This window comes from Anopheles gambiae, chromosome 2 (assembly GCF_943734735.2).
Source record: "Anopheles gambiae chromosome 2, idAnoGambNW_F1_1, whole genome shotgun sequence".
Taxonomy (NCBI): Eukaryota; Metazoa; Arthropoda; class Insecta; order Diptera; family Culicidae; genus Anopheles; species Anopheles gambiae.
The window spans coordinates 78794830-78820139 of NC_064601.1; the positions used below are offsets into that span (position 1 = coordinate 78794830).

At 39.6% G+C, this 25310-nt stretch overlaps 1 protein-coding gene and 2 non-coding genes across 6 annotated transcripts in view; 2 read left to right on the plus strand and 1 right to left on the minus strand.

Moving 5' to 3' along the window:
• Positions 1-6917: 6917 nt before the first annotated feature.
• Trnam-cau (transfer RNA methionine (anticodon CAU)) lies at positions 6918-6990 on the minus strand. The gene has a single exon. It is a non-coding gene; the product is annotated as a tRNA-Met (tRNA).
• Positions 6991-7332: 342 nt separating this feature from the next.
• On the plus strand, positions 7333-7404 carry Trnae-cuc (transfer RNA glutamic acid (anticodon CUC)). Its single transcript has one exon. It is a non-coding gene; the product is annotated as a tRNA-Glu (tRNA).
• A 10046-nt stretch (positions 7405-17450) lies between these two features.
• Positions 17451-25310, plus strand: part of LOC1274767 (protein GDAP2 homolog) — a 42883-nt gene continuing 35023 nt past the window's right edge. The window contains exon 1 of one of the 4 annotated variants that reach the window (XM_061646102.1): positions 17451-17660. The gene's annotated coding sequence lies outside the window, so the exon portion shown is untranslated. The remainder of the gene's footprint in view (positions 17661-25310) is intronic. The other 3 variants (XM_061646103.1, XM_061646097.1, XM_061646099.1) reach the window with 3 other exon arrangements.

Genomic DNA, 25310 nt, shown 5'->3' on the forward strand with positions numbered 1-25310 from the left:
ATAAAGATCGACTGTGATCTGCTGATGGTTCTACTTGGTGCAGTCCGCATATATCCAACGGCGCTGCGCAACCAAAGACCTGACCAAATCAAGGTCAAAGAGAAACAACAAATAATGGCGTGTAAATGCAACGTAATCGTAAGCTGGGGCTGGTAAGAAGAGGAAAATGGCTGCACCATTATGTAACTAGCTATAACATGCACCAAAATCACGTTGTTGCTCTTGCATTTGCGCTGCTTATCCCGCTTGGATCGGAGTTGATTTCGGAAAGGAAATGGCTTAAAGCGAAAGCGAAGAGAACAGATATGGGTGAAAGAAAAAGCACGACACGGCGCGACACGGTTACGATCACTTGATGAGCCAGAAAAGATGATGCTAGCAGACCCGACTGACCTACAAAGGTGGCCAACAACACACGAACGGTGGAGGTGCAAGGTAACCCTTCGATGTTCATGCAGGAAGACGGTGTTCGGTAATATAATTGGAAGATGTAAGTATTGAGTGAAAACAAAAAATGCTGATTTGAAACATTCGCACAATATTTATATTGTTTTTTTTTTTCATTATGTAATTGGAACGAGATGAGATATCAACGTAAATAAATAAATAAATAACTTAAGTAACATTTGAACCTAATTATACGCCGAATAAAAAAAAAACATAGCTGCTACCACTACGCACATAGCACTACTAGCACAACATACGCAAATACTACAACTAACAACAATATTAAATAAATACAAAAATTTCGCGATACCGTGAAAATCGTGTATGACTTGTGCTGTCAATTTTGTTATAAAATCTGACAGAAAGGCGAGGTAATCGCGGATCGCGGACCCATTCGAGTTCTAGTGAATGAATGAATATGACAAGATGATTTTTTTTAAATTAATTTGCGAATACAATTATTTATTTCACATAGTTTATGCAAAATAAAATACAATATTCGTATCTCGACACCAGATAAAGCGAATTCGCGGATCTAAAAATAAGCGGTTCGTGAAAATCTCAGGAATAACGAAGTTTAGTATCTCTGCGAATCAGCAGACGCCATTGGAGGCGCGGAAGATTTGACAGCCCAACTGTTGTATAACTGTTATAAACAATGCGCGAATTTCACGGTACCACAACGATCTCGGTTCGTGTAATTTCAGCCTTAAAGAGATTTCCATGTTGAGGAAAACTAATGAAGGTGTTGCTATGAAGTATCCAAAAAATCTCAAGAAAAACCTGGCATCATTGGACCAATATTTATGTGAACTGTCTTTCAACATTCATAGTAGAAAATTTAGGCTGTCGCCAATTACATTTGCAACTTCAAGAATATTCGCCTTAGGAAGATATTCTTCTTGAAGAGACATAACATGTATGGAATATGACGAAGCCGTAAAAATATTCATCATAAAGAAACAATTCACCTTGAAGAGACTACATCTTAGAGAGATGACACTGTAACTTGAATTCCGATCCAATTTCCATTGTTAAAACAAACCTTTACCTAATTGGTCCAGCGAATTGCTTTGAACCATTTTTTCTGCATGGTGTGCAATGTAAACGTTTTAGATTTCCCTTAAAAAATGATTTACACTAAACAATATATAAATGCATTACCAATACACATGCATGTAAAATTATACACACGTAAATATGAATTAGTTAGACCATCAACACTCAAACTCAATAAATACTCAAACTAAACGTGCTCTAGTTGATGTTATTATCATATGGTGCCTCAATACTATAAGATTCGTGTTCTTTAATGTAATAGTTTACCCATATGAGATTTTAGCATTTGACATTTACAGCCATTTTCATTATTAGTTCTAACACAAACATCCATGTGTTCGTTTGAGAATAAAACAAAAAGCAGAACATTACGGAGAAACTTCTAGAAAAATACTCATCGTATAGAACTATATTTTGTATTTTTTTTATTTTTCAGAAATTTAGAAATTCAAAGTTAGTCAATTTTAAGTATTTTACAGAATGGTTTTTAGTTGACATAAAACGATATAATCTGAACGATATCAAAAATATATGTAGATTGATTAAATTTCGAAGAAAGTAATTACATAAAATAGAAATGTTGAACATTTGTTGTAACAACTATTACACATTTGAGTCCTTTAAATCAGGGGTCTCCAAACTACGGCCCGTGGGCCGCATGCGGCCCTCAAGAGCTTATAATGCGGCCCACGATGACTTTGCCAGAGTTAATATAAATATTACGTTATTATGAATTTTTAAAATTAAAATGTATTTTTTACTTTTCTTAGACAAAAATCAAGCTTTAGTAACACGAAACTGTACAAGTATCGTTGGTATTTTATTATAAAAACGAGATTTAAACGTTCATGCATCAGTTAAAGGTAGCGTCAAATGGCCCTCAACATAGTTATTTTTGAACCAATGCGGCCCGCGAGCTGAAAAGTTTGGAGGCCCCTGCTTTAAATCATCAATAATCAGAATAACAAAAAATAATAATAAATTTTATTTATCCTTAGCTTTTTAGTTTGCATCTCATTTCCCTGTGGATCAGTTTCTTAAATCTGTTTTAGTAATCTTATTTTTGTCCTGGTTTTTGTCTCATGCGTTTAGTTTGCTGGTTAACAGAAATAGATTAGTATCTATTTTCTTCTTTTGTTTTTGAATATTTTCTTCTATTTGAACACGTTTAAACATGTTATAAAATGTAAATATTATCTTTTCACAGGAGTGATTTTCGGTTTAACCTGCAACAAGCTTATTATATGAAGTTGGTAATTATACTACACGCTTATTGCAGAAGAAAATGCATCGACACAGTTCTTCTGTTTAACGACATTGCAAGGGTTAGTTATGCTACCGAGGATGTGCAGCGGAGCGACTCAACACTTATTAGTTCGAAAATCTGGGAATCATAAAAAAGTGGAACCAACCGGAACGGGCTTGTGAGAAAGGAAAAAAGAACCATGAGTGAAAGATGGTAGGCTGTAGGTTAAGTCCAGACTACCGGACCGGACCGATCCGAACGACGCCACAGTGGCGAAAGGAAACCGGGAGTAGTAAGTTTGTGCAAAAAAAAACAACAACAACCACAACAACGATCGCAAACCTGGTTGGGTGGGACCCTCTCGCGCTTTGTTAGTGCAGCAACGCCACCACAATCATTTTCGACTCAGCTAAAGGTCAGCAAGTGACGGCATGATCGCAGATTGCTCCCCGGCGAACTGCTGCAGACGCGCAACAGAGCAGAAAACGGACAGGGAACGACTTCTCCACTACTACCACCAAGCGGCAAGGAGGAAAAACTAAGGAAGAAGGAACAGACAAACCACGCTAGGGCTCTGCCCAGGGAGGGCAGTGGATAGGCACTGGGCAAAGAGGATTGGATGGAGCATATAAGGTGAAGCGCAAAGAATCGTACATACAAAATGGCAATGGGAGGTTTAGTTCGGGCTACGCACTGTATGCCCGTTCAGTGTTGCCGGCTCCCGCGTTGTTCGCTAAAACAACGTTGTTGTCTTTTGTTATGCGTTTGCGTTCGCTCGTTTCGTTTCGTTCGTTCGTTCGTTCGTTTGTTTGTTATTTTGGTCGTTTTTTCTTTACCTTTGGTTTCGTTTGTTCCGTTTTTAGGGGGGCCGGTTTCATGTTTCTGTACGGTTTTAATCACCTTGAGCTAGTGAAGTTGTTTTTCCTGTTTTGTTTTGCTAGCCTGATGCTTTTGATTTGCACTAAACTTTGGATGTCGGATGCTGTATGTATTGCCAATCTAAAAATCATAAGTTCATCGGATTCACCGTGTTTGTGACAATTAGATGGTAATAAAAACCAAGCACAAGCTCCCTCTTGAGCACATGGTATGGCTGCGTGCGTGATCGTTCGGCAATGGCTGCGTGCGTGTAATTAACAATCTTCTCTTCAGCACAGCGATCGTCGCTTGCGCTTGGGGGCCTGATGGAGCATGTTCTTTGGGTGGGAACTGCAACGTTTTTGTGTGTGCCCTTGTCCCGTCCGCTACCGAACCGGAGTCCGGACCACGCACCATGGGCGGCGGCATGCGGTTGGGCGCGGTTCAGTGAGCCGGGGTGGGTGGGTTCTGCCCTTCTCTTGTGCACACCAGAACTGTGGCAATCGAACCAGCTAGCAGGTTCGTGGAGAGGGGCAGTCGCACAGCAAGCGTACAAGGGGGACGACATCCATCGATGTCGAGAAGTGAAAGGCATCATTCAGACTTTGAGGCTTGCGAGGTTCGCCTAGTCAACTGCATCACCCCATCGCCCGCAACCCCCGTTTGAACCCTCACCAATCTGCTGGATCCTCCCCCTCCACACCTTCTACGGGGCGGACAAAAGAGAACGGATATCGCAAGACTTCCTTCGCACGGACGAAACTAACCGCCCTACTCTCTAGTTCCCTCTCAACCTCCCTCTCTCCACCGGTGGCATGCCAGCAGAGTGTGTTGTGTAGTAGGTACAGTGCATCCGATCGGTCAGCACAACCCTTCTTTGTGTCACGGCGTTGCTTTTTACACGCTTGCGGAGGGTAAGGCAGTTAAGTTCTCGGGCATTTTCTTCACCTCAGCTCTCCCGCTTCTCCCGTTGCCAAGTTGGACGATGATGGTGAAATGTAGTCCAAATGCGGAGCCGGAGCCTACCGACCGGGAAGACCTTGACGGTGGCAACTGTTATCCGAACCGTGCAACCTTTTGGGAATGGACGACAGAGCAGGGAATGCAGTTTAATCCGCGTCTTGCACGCGTCAGTTGCTGGTGCAACCGGCCACTTGGACCAGGCAAACAAAGGGCTGCTGAGAACCGGTGACCGGACGGGCACGGGAAAACGTTTACCTGGAGGGTCGTCATTCTGACCGTTTCCTTTGCAAGCAGACATGACAAAGAAGGAAGCACGAGAGTGTGAATCGATTCTTTGTGATGAAAATAAGTGTATCTGGGATTGATTTTTATTTATTTATTTTTTGCTGCCGTATTTGCTTGAAGTAACTGCAGCAGCATCCATTCATATTTTGTTGCAATTTTCGAGAAAGATCGTTCCAAGCGTGCTGATCGTGATCGTAAAACAAAAGGCAGGTGCAGATTTCCTGCTGTAAAAATGGGTAATGGCTAAACGGAAGGCGGTCACCAATGTTTTTTTAATCTTCTTGAGAAACTCCGGATAAGTGCCTAGACTTGGACGAATAACGTTATTGTAAACGTATTTAATTTTAAGTATCATCATTTTCAGTGAGTTGCAACCACTAATGTACATATTATATTGGGTAGGTGGAATGGAATTTAGGCGTTAAAACGAATTTGAAAGCTTTTACCTCGGGGGGAAAAATAATTGTTTTGATTAATATAGTTGAGTTCCCGAGAAAAATTGCACTGTTACAGTGCTCGATCCAAGATAAAAAAAGGCTAGTTTTAAGTTAGCCTAGTTAGTTAAGATGGTTTGAACGTGTCAACGAATAATTTTAATCGTTCAACAGAATTCAATAGAACAGAATAATTGCATTCCAATTGATTTATTATTTATTTAACGATTTCGAGGTTATCACTACAATTTCATCTAATCAGTCTAATATGCCGCTAATTGATTAGTTTGTATTATTGTATAGGCTGGCGAAGTGAATTGGAAAAGGATTCATCGTAAATACTATTGCTGAATGTTGTGAGTTTGATAGAATTACGATACAAAGTTCAACAAAGACAATTATTGCAAGCAAAATTTTACAACTCGTCAATTAATTAACGATTAATGTGTGTCAAGTCAAACCTGTACGTTTCTATGAAAGAAAAATAATTTTTGTTAAAGCTGCTTTCCTACTCTAAGGGCTCGAAATGAATCAAGTTGTCCAATACGTTGATTATAAACTATTAAATTATAAACTGGATTTGAATGTGAATGTAACAACGCGTAAGCCTACCTTTAAAAAAAATAAAAACAAGCATTCGTTAATCATATTAATTAAGTGGAAAAATAATTTATATAAAATGCGAAAAACGAAAGAAAACTTTTTAACCAGAATGTTGGTATTTTTAAATTGCTGTTTAATTATTCGGATTGCTTGTAGTTGAAGGGTATTTTTTTCATATTTTCAACGTTTATCACCAACCCAGGTGTGTTGTTGTTGTTACACAGTATTGATATTTTATGAAATGTTTTAAATTGATTGACTTACAGTTCCTGGGGCAGTATCCATCTCTTAAGCAAAATTGTCTAATTTTCAATGAAATTTGCATGCAATTATTAATTATATCAATTAATATGGTTATTTAAGGTGCAATTGTAATCTGTTAAGGAACCTTTACAATTTTTGCTTAAAAAACATGAATAAAGCTGTTTAAAAAAGTTAGAACGATTTTTATCTAGTGGGGGCAACATGCACCTGTACTGGGGTAAAATACACCATAGCAACGGGACAAAATGTAAACATCAAAACAAAAGAAAAACATATTTTGAATGAATCAATGCCTACTGTAACAAAACTCATTTTAGTTTGTTTTTCAACTGGTGCATTTTTCCCCGATCTTCTAGGTGCATTATGACCAAGTTAGTAATAGAGATTTTTTAAAAAAATTAAATGAGACTAAATCTGCATAATTATCGAAACATTTACGGGCATTCGGTTCTGTTTCTAATAAAAAAAAACTATGTGTTCCATGAATAAAATTCAACAAATTTGTTGATATTTCGCGTTTTTGTAAATATAGATCTGTATAATTCTCAGAATGACTTTATTTTAGTTAGCTCTGGACTGCTGATTACAAAAAGGTTTACTTGGCCAAAACGTGTTATTATTGGAAATCAGAACAAATGCAATTTTTGCCTCTAGAGGTGCAGCATATTATCCCTGCAGCCCCTCTAACTATCGAAAAGTGTCTGGACAGCAAACAGTAAGATAATATAAAATATCACTGTGCTACAGATTAACACACCTGCCCCGAGTGAGGATCGAACTCACGACCTTAAGATTATGAGACTTACGCGCTACCTACTGCGCTATCGAGGCGATGTTTGATCTCGTTGCTGCATTGCAACGAGTCGCAAGGTAATACGTCACACATCATTTCTACGGCACTAATTAGATTTAAAGCCCACGAGGCAGTCTATTTACAAGTTCGTTCGTATAAATAGAATGCGTTACACGATGATGATCCAGATATTCTCTGCTTCTTCTATTGCATGTGCATATAGCTAAAGTCGCTAACGAAAAAGAATGAATGAATGTAGTCGTGAGACTCAAAATCTCTATACGCCAAACAAACTATTGATTGACCTGATTTAGTAATAGCTGCTAAAAAAAAGTTCAATTAGACAATCGACATAAGTCACATGTAATAGAAAAACAACATCCCGTATTGTCTAGTGGTTAGGATATCCGGCTCTCACCCGGAAGGCCCGGGTTCGATTCCCGGTACGGGAAAATGTGTTTTTTGATATACATAAAGGAATCAATATAGCTGCAGCTGTGTGCAACAAGAGCAAGATAAGAATAATAAGGTAAGAGCATACAAAGAGCAAACTCGTGCAACACTACAGGTATCGACGTTACAAAAAACCTATCACTTATGTGTTTTTTCAGTTATTCTACACCTAAAAAGGATGCTAAGACATAATTCATTTATAGTGCCACAAGGTAGTATGGTACTGAGTTTTTTGTTTAAGTTAAATGTTGAAGTTAGAACAGTGTGTTGTAAAATATAAAACCGTAGTTAATTGAAAGTATTTACTCTTGGAATTAAAATGGGACGAAAATCTAGCACACTCATATTCATAATCATATTTATAATATGAAATAATAAGTTTAAATTAACAAAAAATGGCAATTTGCTGATAGCCATTCAGCTAAACAACAAATTTCCTACGTGTGGAATATGAGAATTATTTCTGAAAACCCACGACCGTTTACTTATGACACGCGGGGTCAATGTTTTTCCGCGCAACAATCACGTCCATTCATTGTTGTGGTTGAACCCTTTGCCTTTGTTCAGTAGCTTGTCGCCAGCTCGATGATTCGCCGCATAATTGTGCGCTTGCTAGGCAGCTACAGCTTCTACACCGCGACAACCTTCCCTTCCGCAACGGACCAACGGTAATTATGAGCATTGTTTCGGGTGGTGGCCTTTCCACCCTCACCTCAACTAATGCGTGTACTTGCTTGCTTGCTTGCTTGATGTACCCGTGTGAGGTCTGCGCACCCGGCACCAGCCAGGGGAAATTTGGCGTTCAAAAACAAAAAAAGTTACAAAAAGCATCCTAAACATGAAACTGAAAGGTTCGAAGGCCTCAATTGTTGGCCGGAACAAGGTGCTAGGAGTAACGTTTTGGACAGTCTGTCAACAAGTTCAAGTTCAATGTCTCTTCGTCGGCAGTGTTGCTGAAACAAAGCCGATTTGTGTTGATTTGAATAATAAAGCAAACGTTGCTATAGACCAGAATTGAACAATGTTTTGATGAATAATGTTACAAGTTTAGCGTTGTGGATGGACTCATTATGCATTTGACTGGTAGGATAAACACGGTTACCATATACACTTTGCTAGACGATCGCTTCTTTGTTGGTTTGTTACCGGTCAACAACCGAATTATGTTGAGCTGAAATGAAATCCGAATGGGATGGAAAAATAGTTTGGCAAAATTAATGAATAACTACCAATTCCACTTACTTTGTAACTTAACATTTGTAGTGCAAAAAAGTGTTACCTCACAACAACTTTCCCAAGATATCGAGCCTCACCCTTAGATAGCCTTTAGCCTGATGCGCCTTGGAATATGTGAGACCTATGTGCCTATGTGAGACCTGGATGAATCCTCACACGATGCAAAGGATCTTAGCTCTAATCGATTAAACCAGTCATGAGCAACCAGATGTCCGAGGACCACATGCGGCGCATGAGCCTCATAATTACGGTCCGCGGAACAATTTTTAAATGTTATATATTGACGGAAATTCAAATATTTCCCTTCATATTTGCCGCAACAACCGTAGTCAATAAAGGACTGCCTTAACCACTAATGCGCTTCACAGTCAATGACTTATTGTTTAACGATAGTGAGATGTGAGCATAGATGTTGAGAAGATCATGATAAAGCAAGGGTGTGTCACGTGTCAGGCTCAGAATCCTTTAGGGATAAACCGGAGAAATAAGAAATGCGTGATTAATAATAATACAACTTGTGATGCGTCGTCTTCGTTAGAGAGTTTGGTAAGAATATCAACAAAATGTATCAAATAGGAAAGACTTGAATAGAAAACTTAAACAGTTTTTATTAATGGTCGCAATCTTGGTCGTAACATTCATGTTCGCCAAATTCCTGATCTCAAAAATCTTGCTTACGAAAATTGTCGTTCGCAAAACAGTTTTTATGTTTTTATTTGTAATTTAAATTAAACATATTTTATTTTCTTACACAAAAATAGCATTGTTTTACAGCTTGTAAATAAGAAAATTCAGATAATGCCATTTTCATTTTTTATTATGCTGGAACTCTACCTCATGGTATTTTGTCTGATATCTAATTGCATCGAGTTAAAGGATTATTTATATCTGATTAACTTAGTTAAATCCGAATTGCGTCCTTGAGCAAAAGGCTACCATGACAACGGGAACGGATGCAAACGAAACGGGATGCAGGAACTTCATCAAACATATCTGAGACATTATGTATCTTCTAAGATGCTTTTATAGTTTTGCTCAATTGACTTCAATTATGCTCGATGCTTTAAAACACTTTAAACACCAGAATTCTCCTGTCTGGGGTCAAAGGTCAGCAACGACAACAGTATGGAAGCTGAGTTGCGCGCAAGGATGCTGGCTGCCAACCGGTCATTCTACAGCCTGAAAAAGCAGTTCACCTCAAAGAACCTGTCGCGACGGACGAAGCTGGGACTATATAGTACCTATATAGCGCCCTTTTCTCCTTTGCCCCTGTTGTCCGTGGTCAACTTCTGGGAATTTATTCTTTAGAAAAGAGATAGCATATTGCTAAGTCTTGCTTCACTGCTGATTTGATGCTTAGCACTATCGATGTTCCTGACCTTATCTCTACTATTAGATTTTAGTTTAGTGTAGTGTTTATTATTAGAAGGGCTATAGAGCCCTCTCGAGTAAAATTTTGTTTACAATATACATTAGATAATTCATGCCAGGCTCATAGAGAGCTGGTACGGCTGAATAACTTCGCATATTTGGAAAACATCAAATACAATCAGCCGTACCGGCGAACTCGATCGACGAGAAACATTCGTCGCTCATGAGTGGACAGGGTTGTACCACTAGGTTGGCCAGTACAAAATCTATACGGTTTTCTAATTTTTGATCTAGAGGGCTATGAAATGAGTGAAAATGAGCGTCGCGGCGAGCGTTCCCAGGAACGAACGAGTTCGCCGATACGGCTGAATGTTTATAGCACACCATGAATGTTTCATTACCTAAGACTAACCTTTACCTTTACCAAAAAATTATAAACGAAAAAGGATATGTTTCGATACACATGACATTTACCTATTATTTACGTGAAAAAATTTAACATTATAACCCTTTCACGACCAAGGGAAATATTTTTCTCTTATATAAACTCGTTATTGGGTGTTAAAATATTATTGATATTTTTATAGACATTAAGTCAAAATAAAACTTGAGTCGATAATGGTAAATCTATCTCTGAACGAATACAAAATAAAACAACTTATTCGTAGTATTCTCTTACTTTATATTAACAATAGTATTGTTGCTCTGCAATGGGATCCTAAGCCCTCCGAGGGATAATACAGGCTCTCCCATCCAACTGCTATTCGGACACGTCCTCGTCGTGCAGAGTGGTAACATGTGCCTCCATATATCCTAGCTTGGGTACACGGGCTAGATCCAACCCCTTGGGCGGATGGTGGCATATGGCGAACCAGGAGAGGGGTGAGTATCCCGGGAAACTGGGTGCCTGAACGTCGGGGGGGGGGGGGGGGGGGGGGGCAACCCAACGCTAAATAAAACGGCCACGTGGGCGCAGAGCCAGTCACCCAGTCTCACGGAATAAACGACTACAGAAAGCACCAGGGATTTACGAAACGGACCTAACGTCATCTACCCCATATACAAGAAGGAAGACAGGTTGGACTGCAACAACTACAGGGGTATTACGGTGTTGAATACCGCCTATAAAATATTCTCCCTGATCCTTCAGGATCGCCTTGTCCCGCACGTCGAAGAGATAGTAGGAAACTATCAATGAGGATTCCGAAACGGAAAATCAACCACTGATCAGATCTTCACCATGCGGCAGATCTTGGAGAAGATGGGTGAATACAGAAACGACACATACCATCTCTTCATAGACTTCAAAGCCGCATACGATAGCATAGCCAGGGTAAAACTGTACGACGCTATGAGCTCATTTGGAATCCCGGCCAAACTGATAAGGCTAGTGAGAATGACTATGACCAACGTCACATGACAGGTAAGGGTGGATGGAAAACTCTCAGGACCCTTTGCTACCACCAAGGGTCTGCGCCAGGGGGACGGGCTTGCCTGTCTCCTATTCAACCTGGCGCTAGAGAGGGCCATCCGCGACTCGAGGGTGGAGACTTCGGGAACCATCTTCTATAAGTCAACCCAGATCCTGGCATACGCTGATGATATCGCTCGCTTAGTGTAGGGATTTTTCCTAGTCAATGGAAACTAGCTTGGCTTGTTCCCATTTATAAGAAAGGTGACTGCACACTAGCATCAAACTGCAGAGGCATTTCTATTATTTGTGGGTGTTCTAAAATCCTCGAGTCAATTGTCCATTTATCTGTAATGCCTTGTGTAAAAAATATATTTCTACGGAACAACACGGCTTTATGCCCCATCGCTCAGTGTCCACCAACCTTATGTGTTTTTTGTCTTCTCTATATCATAACCTGTCTAGTGGTAAGCAAGTAGACACTGTCTATACCGATTTCAAAGCGGCATTTGACAGTATCTATCATTACTTGTTGCTAAGCTTCGAAAACTAGGTTTCGGTGGCTCTATATTGCCGTGGTTCAACTCCTATCTTGAGAATCGTTCATATGTAGTTAAAATCTGTGGCTCTTTCTCTGAATGTTTTCTTAGTTCTTCGGGTGTCCCACAAGGTAGTGTCCTTAGTCCCTTACTGTTCATTCTCTTCCTCAATGACTGTACTTCGATCCTTCCTCCTAACGGCTTCTTGCTATATGCGGATGACGTTAAAATTTTTCTTCCTGTATCTTCTACAGCTGATTGTCTAGTCCTTCAATACTGGCTCTGTAAATTCTCTACATGGTGTGCTTCTAACGGTTTAGTCCTGTGTCCTGAAAAATGTTCTGTCTTGTCTTTCTTCTGATCCTCTACGTATAACTCATGCTTATAGTGTCTGTGATGCCCCTATTCCCCGTGCGTCCTTGTCTAAGGATCTTGGCGTCTTCTTTGACCTGAGTCTTTCTTTCAAGGAGCACACGGACTATGTCATCAACAAGGCCAACACAAGTCTTGGTTATATTTGTCGCATGTCCACTGAAATTCGTGATCCTTTTTGTCTTAAGTCCCTTTATTGTTGTTAGGTCCATTCCGTACTAGAATATGCCTGTGTCATCTGGTCTCCTGTCCAACTGTCTCTGCTCCAAAGGATTGAGAGGATCCAGAGACGTTTTACAAGGATCGTATTTCGTAAGTCGCTGGGTCATCACTCTATTCCGCTTCCTTCGTATGACGATAGATGCACTCTATTAGGCCTTGCCAAGTTGGAGCACCGCCTTTCGGTCGCTCAGGCTTCTTTCGTTGCTGGCATATTGCTCAATACGATTGATACGCTTTCACTTCTGTCGCGCTTACATTTGTATGCACCTTGTCGCACCTTACGTTATCGTTTTTGTCTCCAGTTACCTATATGTCGTACACGTTTTGCTCGCAATAAGCCTTTTGTAAGAGCTATGTCGTCTTTTAATAGTACTTCAGATCTGTTCGATTTCAACCTATCCTATCCTGTCTACCGATCCCGTCTTCGCTCCTTTTCCGTACCATAAACTCCTTCCAACTCTTTCGTGAATAATTGTATACTATAGTCAGTAAGCACTATTGCTGTAACCCAACGTGGCCGAGCAATTAATAAAATAAAAATAAATAAATAAATAAACAAAATATATAGAAATCATTGGTCTGCGGCTCTCTTATGTAGCAGAAGCCTACCAAGGGATCGAGCAGGGGGCAGAGAGCCTCGGATTGCAGATAAACGAGGCAAAGACCAAACTGATGGTGGCAACATCATCGGGCCCACCAATAAATAATCCGAATCTACGTAGGCGTGATGTACAGATAGGTGAACGCACTTTTGAAGTCATCCCAGAATTCACCTATCTGGGGTCAAAGGTCAGCAACGACAACAGTATGGAAGCTGAGTTGCGCGCAAGGATGCTGGCTGCCAACCGGTCATTCTACAGCCTGAAAAAGCAGTTCACCTCAAAGAACCTGTCGCGACGGACGAAGCTGGGACTATATAGTACCTATATAGTACCAGTACTCACATACGCCTCTGAGACATGGACACTGTCGGAATCTGACGAAGCCCTCTTAGCCGCGTTCGAGAGGAAGATGCTCAGAAGGATACTTGGCCCCGTATGTGTGGAAGGACAATGGAGGAGCCGCTATAATGACGAGCTATACGAGATGTACGGCGACCTCACTGTCGTACAGCGTATTAAGCTCGCCAGGCTCCGTTGGGCTGGCCATGTTGTACGCATGGAAACGGACGACCCAGCCCGTAAAGTCTTTTTAGAACGTCCACAAGGACAGAGGAGGCGTGGTAGGCCCAAATTGAGGTGGCAAGATGGCGTGGAGGCGTCCGCCATTAAGGCCGGGATAACGGACTGGCAGACGAAGGCGCGAGACCGTGAGCGGTTTCGGACACTCCTGAGGCAGGCCAAGACCGCAAAGCGGTTGTAGCGCCGGATAAGTAAGTAAGTAATTGTATTGACATTTTAGTCTTGAAAATCTTATGGTCGTGGAAGGGTTAATGTAATTTAAGAGTTCATAAAGTTTTGAATATGTTTCGCATGGAGCGTTTCAACTTGGGGCAAAATGGTCGGTATGTGTTGTCAGGAGTAAAATGATATGGCTGAGGGGTAAGCTAAGGTCCCTACAATATATTAGCTTTATATAAATAAAACTGTGCTCTATAAGTATACATGAGTATACATACATAAATACAGACAAGAAAATTTACTAACGCGTGAATTATTGAAATATTCCAGTATTTTATTATATTATTTAACAAAACACTGTAATACTAAACATAAATCTCTATTCTCACAATTCTATCAAAATGCAAGAGTTAAAGTTAAAGTAGTTAAAGCTAAACTAAAGCCTAAAGTTAAATGTTGTGGTTGATTTTGCCTGTTTGTTTTGGTGTGTTTTAACAATTGATTTATGGCGGTTTTGCCTCATAGCGAGACCATTTTGCCCGCACAATACATGTTCACAACTTTTAATGTTAATTTTCAAATCTCGTTTTGTTCATTTATATTTTTTATGTGTCTACTTCTGATTGTTTTTTATGAATAAGATGTTGAAGCATCGATGGCCATCAAAAACATCAGTGTAAAGTGATTTACTCTATGAGATACAGAGCAAAATCCTCAACAGTGCCATTTTGCCCCGCGTTCCCCTACAATCAGAGTCATTTTGATGACTAAAAGATGTTTTAGCGTGGATTTGTATTGAATTTTCAAACTCAACGTTATTGGAGAGAGTAACGTTAGAGTATTGCATTACGGTAATAAGTTAATACAAAATTAAATAAAAATATGTAAAGAAGCATGTGCTTTGTCAGTTATTTTAAGTGAAGGAGGCGCACGGTGATCTTACGCGAAAAAATAATCGAGAAACATAATGCTCATCCATTGAACAAGATTTTTGGACAGTGTGCACGGACCATTATAAAAAATGATTTAAATTTAAAAGCCATAAATAACTATTTGAAAATTCTTTAAAAAGCTAACAAAAACAATTTATGACATTTCTTTTGAAATATTGCTCTGATAAATAACATAACAAATTTTAAAGTTATATTTTTTTTAAGCTAAAAAATAATAAAAATACATATTTATGTATTGTTTGAAATGAAAGCAAAAAAATATGTTTTGTTCTGAACTTACGAAAGCCTTTTGTTTTATTTAGATACGAAAATAATATAAATTGATTTAAAAAAAAATCTGACCAAAACGTGGTGGTGATGCTACCATGGTTTCTGATTTGAACGGGAACAGTGGTACATTTTTCGGTCATCACAAAGGTTAACAGTAGCGTAATTTAACTCAGGTTTACATATTTTCTCATGTATTTTTAGAAACATTACCAGAATGCCATTCGACTGCATTGGAAGTTATTAGTTTTATTGACAAGAAAGAGGAATTCTTTACAGCTAAATTATTTGACTAATGAAATGTTCACAGTGGTAAAACCTTCTGGTAAAACATTCTGCACGATGTTTTAGCACCGACAAACCGACGTGACACTGGCGTTACAAAAGTGTCCCACACGAAAGTACTGTCATTTACCAGTGAGGCGAACACTCCTGTCAAAGTAAGCTCTGTTCACTGCTGCTTCGATGTAAACAACCTTTCTAAATACAAATGGCGAAGGAAGTGTGAGGCAAGATTTTGTGAGAATAATTGGACAAAACACACAGGAAAATCATTTTATAAGTTTTCAAATCAATGCAAAAGATGTGAGAAGTACATAAAACAATACGCATTGGAATTTGCAAAGAAAAACAAAAAGGGGGTTTAGCAGTTTCTTCTCTGTGCCAGTGTAGTAAGCGAATCATTCTAGAGATGGCGCTAGTGTTTAACGTATTTTCATTTGAAATAAGGAGACAACTTTTGAAACTCATTTTGTTTGAAGTGTCACGTCGGTTTGTCGGTGGTTTTAGCTTAAACAAATCAACAATTAAATGTTTAATATTAAGCACTAAATAATGAAAGTGTTTTTCGAAAGGACTTGTAAGATAAGTGTAATAGATTGAATATTAGAATGTTTAATTTAAAATCAACATTAATTTGAAACAGTTATGTGATTATCATGTTTGAATGATTGATGAAGATTTAAACTAAAGTTTATTCTTTTTACTAGGGGAAGGTAGGTAATGACGGCCCATGAAAATGAGTTTTAAGTTTCTATAAATTTTTATGTTTGTTTTTTATTTAATTTTTTAAAAACATGTTTTTTCGTACTGTTTTGAAATGTTCGGGAGAAACGGCCACCTGGCATGAGAAAAATTCACACTATGAAGGGTAAGATGGACACATACAGACAATTTGTTACCCTATAGAATCTGTTATCTATTACTGAATGATGTCAAATCAATGTCTCTTCTTGCTGTTGTACCATTTTTTACATATTTCATTGCTCTCTCTAGTTGCTGGATGGTTTAAGTATTCCGATTACCCTAACTTCATTCAACCCTATTTGATGCCATCTGTTCATTAGAAATTGATATAAGAAGTAAATTTAATAAAAAAATGTTGGTGTTCGTCTTTTCCATTTTGGTGTAAGACTTCTTAACCAACAGAAAAGATGATTTTTCAACAGCTTTCATTGCCGCTCTTGCCCCAGAGTTAATCTAAAAAATCACCACAATTTATTGATGTGATAAAACTTTCGTAAATATAAATCATGCAAGTTATAGATCTTAAGATCCGAAGAAGTCAAATTAGATCCAGAAGGGTGCGCACATTTGAATATTGGTTTTGATTATTAATTTAATCAATTTAGCATATATCATGCCAAAAATTTTCTCAAATATGTTATCATACTTTCAGTTTGGATGTTCAAGTTATTCAATAATTACTTTTATCATGTATTTATGAAAAGTGTCCATCTTACTCGCCGTTTCCGTCTTTTCCTTCCGTTCCATACTTATTCAATCCGTTTTTAAATTTTGCGTTACTTATTCAAAGTTATTTAAACTTATAATATTTATGCTTATGTATACTTAAACTACTGGATTTGATCATACCGTAGATAATTGAACATTTGTCGTCATTTGTTAAGTAAATTCAGATACAAAAACTCATAAGAAAATATTCCTCAGAACATTTTTTCAAAAATTATTTGACCCCATTATTCTACATTCGATTCTTCTACTGATTGTTCTAAAAATGTCCGAATGGCGAACCACTTTTCAAACCGTACAGTACAACGGTCACACGTCTTTGGGCAATAAAGGATTTAATTTTTTTTCTAGCTCGCTCGCCTACTACTACTCCAACATAGAGAGCGAGCAACGTAGGCGATAAAGCAAAAGAGAGAGAGAGAGAGAGAGAGAGAGAGAGAGAGAGAGAGAGAGAGAAAGAAAAAGAGAAATTAAGTTTACTACGAATGCTCAGCTTTTCTCGGAGCAAACAGTTGCCCAGCAGCCTTGAGTATATCCTAGCGATTGGAATCTCCGGCAAGATGCCACACTCCCACGGTTGAGTCGTTCAGTGGCCGTCGTCCGAAAAGGAAGTCAGTGCCAGTGTGTGTCAGTCCGACGTCTCGGCTAAAACGGCTCGAAAGAAAGCAGAAAAAAAAGAAAACGAAACCGCGCCCTCCTTCTTCACCCATAAACGCAGCAGGACCGACCGTGTCTGTGTGTGTGTCTGTGTGTCTGTGTGCGCGCGCGTGTGGTTGTGCGTTCCGAGTGTGAGTGAGTGACAACTTTCCACCCTCTCAAACAAAAAAAGAAAAGCAAAAAAAGCTTTCTCATATTCGATTTTCCAACTAAAGGAACCAAAAAGAAACAACCTTCTTTCGCTGAGGCTCGCGTTAAAAAAGAGTGATTTAGGATCATCGTTTTTAGTTGCGAAATATATTCATCATCCACGCGCGTGTGTGTGTGCGTTTTTTTTTGGCCAACATTGCTGCTGTGGAACGTTCCGTGTGCCGTGCGCCGTGTTTGAAGCAAGTGCAAGTTGTGGTGCAGTAAGGAGAGGGTAGGATCACGACAAAGGCATCTACTACTCTCGCGGAAAGGATATTGGTTGATCAAGAAAGGAAAGGAAGGAGGGGCGAAGGGAGGATTCGTTTTTTTTCGCTCCTCCTTTTACCAACCGAAAAATGCTGCCCACGGACGAAAAAAGCTTGCCCGCGCTCCTCCGGATTGTGCCCAAAATGAGGGAAAGGGGTTGGGCGGCACAGGGAACTAGGGGCTAGGGGAAAAATCGTGTCCTTAAAGAGCTTCGAGATGAAACATCAATTGATTTTGCACGTTTTAACCGATTTTTATTTGCAACGTTCGAGCACGTTCAAAGAAAACATGGCAGCTGTAGCGGCGAATAGCAACAGCGCCGAGCGTAAGGAATGGGCGAGACAAGTTTGGGTATAAAAGTAGAGCACCGTGTTTAAAGCCAAACAAAATCAGAGGGCAAAGCCTAAGTAATACAGCTCACTTCAAACACAAGGCACGCGATGGGTGGAAATTAAATAACCATCTTCCAAGCGAGTGCGTACGTTCCGTCTTGCGAGTGACGAATCGTTCAGAAGAGTTGTAAAACAGCAGATCGTTACGTGGCAGCAAAAGCCCGACTCAGTGTTTTCCTTTCTAGCTGTGTTCGTGCACGGGCTACAGGCTCGCGCACTGTACGATTCAATGTTTTATCGAGCATTTATTGCCATTTTGCTCCGTTCCTGTTCGCAACCAAGTGCTGGCTGTACCATTCGCAGCACCTTGATGTTCGCCCTTTCGCTTTGATGTTCGCCCGTGCTGGCTGATTTTGGTCTTTGTGTGACATTTATGCTTTTGCCACCATCATCATCATCATCATCATCATCGCCATCATCGTTACCATCGAGTTGCTAGTGTTGTTTTACCCCTATTGGTATCGCTGGCTGTGGGAGGCAGCAAATGCCCCCCTTACCAAAGAACACAAACAAATATCGGAGAGTTCCCGCTCACAAACGGCAACGGAAGGAAGTCTAGATGCTTTCGCTAGTGCTGCTTACTTCAAACGCTCGCACAGTGGGTTTCCCCTTTCCCGACTGAAAAAGGGAAAACCCCAAGAGCAAGAGAGCGTTTGAGCGAGCCCTTGTATTGGGGAAGCAGCAGCATGTTCATACCATTAAAGCCCCCTCGTAGTGTAAAACGTTGACTGAGAGAACAAACGTAACAACGTTTGTGTGTTCCATGAATACATCAAGAAAGCGGGGATTTCCTTTAAATTAAACTGAGCTAGTTTTGTCCAACACGGACGTGGCGACGGATTCGCACCGACGAATGGGTGAAGTTTTCGAAGCGTAGCACTGCCAACTGCCTTCTGTATCTGTGCAACAGATGATGATGATGAAGATACTGATGATTCCTTCATGTGTGACGTTCGCGAATGTCGCGAAACACACCTTCACTCACACACACACAAACGTGCGTGCGCCCTGTCTTAAGGCCTGGTTGGCAAATTTGGCCGCCCTTCCCGTTGACACGTCAAAGCCAAACAAAACGCCCTGTAATTGCTCGCCCTGCGATGGGCTCGTTACGCAAGGTACACTCAGTGATGGGGAAAAATCGATACCCGCACATATCAAAACATCAGGTGAACTCTTTTTTTCTTCTTCATTTTTGGTTTACGGCTCAACGGTGTGAAGTGAGATGCTTAGCGGAGAATTTTGGGGTAATTATTCACCCGTTCGTTCGGACCGTCTGGTAGGCGCGCACGTAATCGATTGATTGCCTTTGCACAAGCGGTGGTTTGCAAATATTGCTGTCAGTGGACAGAACGCTGAGACGGCTTAGTCTTAGTGTACGTGAACGGCGCATGTAGTTTCACAATTTGGCGAGTTTGTGTATGGAATGCAGGTAACAGCTATTGTAAAAGTTACATACGATCACATACGATTACATACGATCGTTTCATGCCGTTGTCTGTGTTTGAGGTTGCTTCAAATGATTTCAAAGAATGTTACATAAACAAGCGCCATTTAGGCACAATGAAGACAACAGATCAAGAAAATGAAGACAACAGATCGTCCAGCTGGCAAGATTTTGTTCTTTCGTTTGCTGAATAAATAAATCAATGTTTGCTTTGCACATTCAGCCTTAAGTAGCTGTGTTTTTTTTGGCTCGATTTATAGCACCATAAAATTATGCAATGTGAACAAACAAGCAGAGTATTTTCTGAGCAGTAGTAAACTCTTTTTGTTTTCAAAGTCATTTAAGTACTTGGTACTATTTGTATCCTTTTTGTAGCAATAGGTAAACAGCTTCAAGTTTTGTGCTGAGTTTGAGTATGATGTGTCGTAAAGTTTTTTCTCTCTTAGACTAAAACGACCGGGTCGTTACTACTAAATTACAAATACATTTAAAAGAATTTTTCAGTATATTTACAAAAGAAGAATGATAAAAAAATAATAATTCATGCAAATGTTTCTATTCTATGAAATGTTTAATGTAACACTTAGCTTCAACGATTCAATGCTCATTTCTCATGTGTAAAAATTATCTAAAATTATGGAATTTTGTATGCCATGTTAAGTTAGACAGTATTTATTACAATTTTATGACAAAAAACACCCAAACACATTACAGAAAGATCTTTCCAAACATCGTTTTACAGCTTATGAGACTCCACGTCCATACCTAATATATTGGGGGCGGTCCTGTGGTACATTCGTCAACTCGAACGACTCTATAAAACACGCCCGTAATGGGTTCAAGCCCGGAATGGACCGTATCCCCGTAGTAAGGACTGACTATCCGGCTACGTTGTATTGAATAAAGTCTTGAAAGCCTGGATAGGGGTCGGCATGCCCGCGTAGGACATTTACGCCAAATAGAAGAAGAAGAAGACCTAATATATGAGTATAGCTAATATATCGAATATATTAAATTCTTCCCTCACTGATTCTTGTGCCTACATTTCACTTTTTCAATTTTCGACTAATTATGAAGGACATCCAAATGTTCACCGACTGGATCGGACGTAGACAATAAAGCTTTGTAGAATAAAGCAATGTGAAGCTATATAAAATGACCAATCAACTTGTTTATTTTATGGCCCACATTACGCTTCGTACCGTGGCTATTTATAATCCTTTACATGAAACGAGACAAACAAACAAGCTTTTTTTTCTGACCCCAATGTTGTTGCTGGTTTTTCAGCTTTGAAGTTATTGCGCTTTGCTCTAAGGTTCAATCGATCGATTGAAAGAAGTTATACAAAAAAAAATGTACAGGGATAACATGCACTACTATTCAAGAACACTACCAGCTGAGGTGATCAATCAAACTAAACGTGACATTGAATAGAGCCTGCAATGAATGGAGCGGCGGTTTACATTATGAAATTATATTTACATAGGTTTTTTTTTGGTGTGCGGGCTAGCGATTTGTTCCATTTGCTTCGTCCAAAATCATATCTGGCGCCACACGTCAAGTGTCAACAAACGTCTTATTGTGCCTATTGTATTTCGTTCGTGATCGTGATCCCGATGCAAGTAGTCCTTCGAGCTTTAACAATGCACGTTTAGCAGAGGCACATTTGTTGGTGGAAACTCTACCATACACACACACATACATACATACCTGATGGCTGTCCCACGATTTTCTCTCTTGTTATACTCTCTCTCTCTCTCTTAAATCCTTCTCTTTATCTTTCTCTCTCTTTCTCTTTCCCTCCTTTTCTCTCTCTCTCTCTCTTTTTCTCTCTCTCTCTCTCTCTTTTATGTTAGCTAATTTTATGAAACTAAGTTACTCTGAGTAGAAAATAAGGCTTCGTTTCAAAATACGTACGCCTATTCAGATCAATCTCTCACTCTTTCTCTCTTGCCATATTATTCGCCTACGTGGGAGTACCATCTGTCAATAGAAGCACTTTAGCACTGCTTTTGAATTGTGCGTGCGTGTGTGTGTGTTTTATCGTGTTTTGTCCTCATTGCTCACAAACACAGCACCATTCGAATGGGAACATGTGGTTTCTACCTTCATTCAATAGGTCCTTGGTAAATTCGTATACTGGGCGCCTCCATCGGTGTAGTGCCAAGCGTGGGCTGTACGTATGCTATGCTGCGAAAGTATTTGTGTGTGTATGTGTGTGTGTGTGTGTGTGTGTGTGTGAGGCTTATTCTGACAGCAAACAGAAACAATTTCTCATTGCTAGCATATAGCTGTTCTGTTTGTGTATATTTGTGTGTGTGTGTTTTTAATACATTCGTTCTTTTTCTCTCTTTCCCTTCCACCGTTACCCATTCCCTCACGAAGGCTTTTGTCTCGGGCTGTTGTGTCAATGTTGTTCCACGGCTGTTCAGGCCGTGAGCTTTTTCTACTAGGCTGGGAAAACTGTGGAAATAAAAGAGAAGTACGGTGGTACTTGGAACGTCTGTCTGTGTGTGTGTGTGTGTGTGTGAGCGCGTGGGAGTACATAGAAGGACACCAAGGCTTTCCTGCGTTGGTAGCAGTGCAGCCCTCTTGTGGTCGTGCGCTATCTTTGTGCTATTTGTGCTTGATGGTTGGTTTCATTTCTTTTTCTTATTCCCCTTTTTTGTTTTTTTTTTAATATAAATTTTTCCTCAATGGCACAAGTCCATCATCATCATTTTCTGCCATGGGAGTGAAGAGGAAAAGAAAAATTAGACACACCAACAACAACAAAAATGCATATACCGCAAACAGACGGTGGTAATGAAACGAAAGGACGAAAGGGACCATCGCAGTGGCATGAAAGGGAAAAGGTCACGTTCACTTTGATCATTATGGGACTTTGTTCATGTATGTGAATGTGTTTGAATGAGTTTTTTTTAGTGATGGTAGATGTGATAAAACGTCATTTTATTTAACTTTGTCATTTTTTTTTCATCATTACCTACGCGCGTTTACTTTATGTGATGGATGATTTTATAATTGATTTAAGATCAATTATCTGTTTCGTAAGTTAATTTTCAGTTTTCTATGTTTATATCAACGTTTTGATTATTACATTGCGTAGTATTTGGTTGAATTGTACATTTAATTATATTATTTTTAGTATTTTATATATTTCTTATTTATAATTTGAATAACCACACTCCATTATAATGTTGAAAAACTAACGAACGTTGAAAATATTCAAGTTTCTAGAGAACAAAAAAAAAACAACATTCTTAAAACAGTTTGTTCTCCGAGGGCCAGTTCCAGTAGCACTGTCCACACAGCATTATCAACAAAACCCTCCACGCCTTTCCGTGACAATCTCTCCACTTCGCGCCCAGTTCGAGAAACGATCACATAAACGATTACAAGGCTACGTGTCTTTTGCTCCGTTGATTCATCACCGTAGTTTTCCCATCTTTGTACCGCCAAATCTCTCCACCAAACAGTTTTTCTTTACTCCTCAATCCGATGCGAAGATAAATTGCGCCCCGTGTGGATGGGGGAATACATCCACTCTGTCCTGATTTCGGCGCACCATCCATCGTTTGGCACAGATTATCTTCCTACGGGTCATGATTTAAAATGCATACAGGCCGATACAGGAATGCTGGCGAGAGCGGTTGAGCAAACGTATGTGGTATGTGTGTGTGTCTATATGTTTGTAAGGAAATCCCTTCGTTTCTGCCTTCCCTCTGTCGCCAGTTCGCTTTTGCCCAGCAAATGGATGCTGGATGTCTTGTCAGACATTCTGGAGCCAAATGGTGCGGCTTTTACATTCGCGCACATGTGCCGTATTTGATGAAGCAGAACGTCGCCATCAGGACCGTTGGGTTTCATGCTGGCCGTTTTGCTTCGTTCTCTCCTTCCCTCAACGGAACACCATCAATCGGTGCGGGCTCGTACGTAGTGCTAGTCCTTTTTATGTCCAATCACCGAAAGAGTTTGTGCGTATTTGTGCGAGTTTATCTGAAACTAGTATTCGTTCGTTACACAACCCATTGGAGCAAAATGACGAGCAACCAAACGACAAATTAGGGCCACTTTGCTCTTGTCTCCGGTGGTGCCGGTGGCCACAACGAACCACGAAGATGTCCGGGCTGAAGAATGCTGCTTTTGTTTAAAATAAATGGAATGCGATGTTGATCGAGCATTCGAGATAGGAAAATATGATTGCAGCACTCTCAGCACCATCGTTCACCCGACCATGTTCCCACCGTTCGGTTTCAGGTTTCTGCATGCCTGCCAGCAGTGCATGGGAAATGGTAGCGTTTGTGTGAGCTTGACATTTCTATTTGATAAACATTTTCGTTTCGGACGACTGAACCCTGAATTCGTGAAAGTGGTGGCTATTTTATTTCTTTTCCGTTCGAAAGATGGTGGATAAACAATGCCATTTGCAATAACTCAATTCCGTTCAAAGGAAGGCACACATTGCTCGAGATTTCGGTAAAGTTTTTGCTGGTTTACTGTTACAATGATTATTGGTGATAAAGTGTGTGCTTGATTGTTTGGTGATAGTTCCAGTACGTTATCATAACTAGCTATGAAAATGAAGTAGGATAGAAATGCTGAATTGCTACTGACAAGAACGGTTTTGTTTAGTACTGATTTAATGAAAAAAATATTACAAACTTAAATTTAGTTAGCCTCATAACAAATTATCAAAGCTAACTGTGTAATCCAAAAACTCTTTCATTGATTTTTGATATTGCTACTTACTTAATTATTCAAACAATGTTAAAAAGCATAAAGAAATGTTTGAAAGACAAGGTAGAATCGATGTTGTAGAAGTATGATAACTTATGCCAAAAAGAAACACGAAATTTCAAGATGCGTAATTCTTTGTACATGATTTTTGAAAATCCAGTTCAAAAATTTGTTCAAAAAGCACTGTTGTAACGATATTACTTTGACATTTTACCAGATATCTGATAACGATCGAATACTCCAAATAAGTTATCTAGTTCCATGCCCATGAGTTACATGCTGTATGCGATTTAAAGTTATAATTTGGTTTTCACACCAAACTGCAATCATCAAAAACTGAAGAACTATCAAAGGAACAAAGTTGCTCAAGCTCATGAGTAATTCTACAACATACAACATATTATAATAGACTTTAAACATGAAGATTCGATTTAAGGATCTTTTTAAATGAATCACTTTAAAAGAACTTAAATACCCCTAACATGCATTTCGTTTCTGTTGATGTCGTTGTAACAACTTTCGCTAGAATCATGGTTAATTATTAAGAAGTCAAGCACAAAACTCTCACAGCCATTATAAATCCATCAGCCTGTACATGCCGTTCGAGGCGACAACCTTGCAACAGGTCGTTTGATAATAACTAAACATCTTATTATCACAGTTTCAGTTCACCCAACCTCAAGGCACACTTGCCAAGTGCTCCCCTTTTGTTTAAACTGCTTATCATATTTTTGCATACATTATCACTTCACG